This window comes from Moschus berezovskii, chromosome 4 (assembly GCF_049115385.1).
Source record: "Moschus berezovskii isolate FMDL1 chromosome 4, NW_MosBer_1.0, whole genome shotgun sequence".
In the NCBI taxonomy this organism is placed as follows: domain Eukaryota; kingdom Metazoa; phylum Chordata; class Mammalia; order Artiodactyla; family Moschidae; genus Moschus; species Moschus berezovskii.
Window position 1 is genome coordinate 57,377,319 of NC_142463.1, and position 3,277 is coordinate 57,380,595.

Here is a 3,277-nt window from a genome sequence, read left to right on the forward strand (position 1 = left end):
ATAAATGTATTTTCATCATTTAAAATTCCACATATAAGTGATAGCATATATTTGCCTATCTCTATGTGACTTACTTTACTCTGTATGATAATCTCTAGGTCTATCCATGTGGCTACAAATGACATTATTTCATTCTTTCTTATGGCTGAATAAGAAATATTCCATTGTATGTAGAATATATATTTCTTTTTTTCATTTATCTATAGATGGATATTTAGGTTGCTTCAATGTCTTAGTTACTGTTAATAGTGCTGCTATGAACACTGAGGTACATCTATCCTTTTGAATGAGAATTTTCATCTTTTCTGGAAATATGCCCAGGAATGGGATTGCAGGATCATATAGTAACTCTATGTTTCATTTTTAAGGAAGCTGTATACTATTTTTTTTTATAGTGGCTGCACCAGTTTACTTTCGTATCAACAGTGTGGAAGCTTCCCTTTTCTCCATATCCTCATCAGCATTTATTATTTGTAGACTTTTTGTTGGTGGCCATTTGGACTAGTGTGAGGTAGTATCTTATTTTAGTGTTGATTTGCATTTCCAGGAGGGTGTTTCTGAATTAGTATCACTTCTTTTGCAGAAAAATAACTCTAGAGGTATCCTCAGATTCTTCAATGCCTTCAAGCAGTGTTTAAGAACATTTGCTTTCATGTCAGATAGGCCTCAAACAAATGTTGTCTTTGCTAGTTATCAGCTTTCTGATTTGGGGGAAGCAGAATTCTTGAATTTTAGTTTTCTTATCTGGAAAATAGAATTAATAATATCTGCTTTATAGGCTCGGAGAAGGAAATGGCAACCCACTCCAATGTTCTAGCCTGGAGAATCCCAGGGACGAGGGAGCCTGGTGGGCTTCCGTCTATGGGGTCACACAGAGTCGGACACAACTGAAGTGACTCAGCAGCAGCAAGTTAAAGAATATAAAATGTATTACATGTTGTTTAGAACATAAGTACCAAATCAGTTCAGTTCAGTCGCTCAGTCGTGTCTGACTCTCCGTGACCCCATGAATCACAGCATGCCAGGCCTCCCTGTCCATCACCAAATCCCTGAGTTAATGCAAACTCATGTCCACAGAGTCAGTGATGCCATCCAGCCATCTCATTCTCGGTCGTCCCCTTCTCCTCCCGCCCCCAACCTTTCCCAGCATAAAAATCTTTTCCAGTGAGTCAACCTGTCGCATGAGGTGGCCAAAGTATTGCAGTTTCAGCTTTAGCATCAGTCCTTCCAATGAACACCCAGGACTGATCTCCTTTAGAATGGACTGGTTGGATCTCCTTGCAGTCCAAGGGGCTCTCAAGAGTCTTCTCCAACACCACACTTCAAAAGCATCAATTCTTCGGCGATCAGCTTTCTCCACAGTCCAACTCTCACATCCATACATGACCACGGGAAAAACCATAGCCTTGACTAGACGGACCTTGGTTGGCAAAGTAATGTCTCTGCTTTTTAATATGCTATCTAGGTTGGGCAAAACTTTCCTTCCAAGGAGTAAGCGTCTTTTAATTTCCTGGCTGCAATCAGCATCTGCAGTGATTTTGGAGCCCCCAAAAATAAAATCTGACACTGTTTCCACTGTTTTTCCATCTATTTCCCATGAAGTGATGGGACCAGATGCCATGATCTTTGTTTTCTGAATGTTGAGCTTCAAACCAACCTTTTCACTCTCCTCTTTCCCTTTTATCAAGAGGCTTTTGAGTTCCTCTTCACTTTCTGCCATAAAGGTGGTGTCATCTGCATATCTGAGGTTATTGATATTTCTCCCAGCAATCTTGATTCCAGCTTGTGCTTCTTCCAGCCCAGCGTTCCTCATGATGTACTCTGCATAGAAGTTAAATAAGCAAGGTGACAATATACAGCCTTGATGTACTCCTTTTCCTATTTGGAACCAGTCTGTTGTTCCATGTCCAGTTCTGACTGTTGCTTCCTGACCTGCATACAGGTTTCTCAAGAGGCAGGTCAGGTGGTCTGGGATTCCCATCTCTTTCAGAATGTTCCACAGTTTATTGTGATTGACACAGTCAAAGGCTTTGTCATAGTCAATGAAGCAGAAATAGATGTTTTTCTGGAACTCTCTTGCTTTCTCCATGTTCCAGCGGATGTTGGCAATTTGATCTCTGGTGCCTCTGCCTTTTTAGGTGGTATAAATGCTATCGTAGTTACAAGTGTACTCATCTGCCAATGCCCCACCATTCCACACATGTATTTACCTCATCCTTGAATAAATATGGCCATAGCTAAGCTTGGCAGATGCCAGTGGATACTATGGGTGATGTGTCCTTCTAGCCATATGGGTTTTGACTGCTCCTTCCTCCTTAGTCCTAAAAAGTCTAAGACCAAAGAGTAGTTCCCCAAGTACTCTAGCGACATGGATTCCTACTTCAAAACATCACTGAATTTTATTGGTTTGTCTTTCTCAACCACTTATCTGGTATGAGTCAATAAAATTTTCTGATGTGTTTTAGAAGCATATGAGCTTATTTCTGAGCATAAACCTCGATTGAGAATGAATTATAAGTAATAGTAAAGAAACAATATTTCCATTGGAATCTGAAAGACAACTAACTTCATTTTTTCAAATGTGCTTTTTTCAAAATCAGATGTTTACCCCCTAAAATGTGTCTTAGAGTTAATGGATCAAATAATTTCCTTGCTATTTTTCCCCATTTTAATTAGATTTCTTGAATGTATCTTAGTGGACATACATACTAAAAATCAGAGGGAAAATGTACGAGAAAGAAAAGATACTAGCTATTTTTTAAAAGTTACCCTAAAAGTTGGAAATATTTAAATTGGTACTACAATTGCATGTATTCATAAACCTAAATTGAATAATTAAACAATCACATTAAAATAACTTCATTAGTAAACCACATTAGATAGATTTTTAAGTGAAAAATTATTTGATCTAAAATGTTTAGATGACTCATTAAATTATATTCTTAGAAAGATCCAAATCAATAATTAATCAGTGATATCTAGAAATTCTCATTTTAATGAGTTCATCATGTCATTTCACATAAATAGTTTTCTTACTATAAGTAAGAAAGAGAGTTTTTGAGCATCATATTTTAAACCATTCCCAAGCCCTTAATCTAGGGTATAAATACCAGCAAAAAAAAGTTGTGTTTTTTTTTTTTTAATTATACTTAAGAACCAGGATAATATTGGAACTTTACCAACTGGTACCACATTGACACCAACCAATGAGACAATAATAGTTCTGACCAATGAGAATGGATTATGGTGTGGAACATCCAATAGAGATACATTAGTG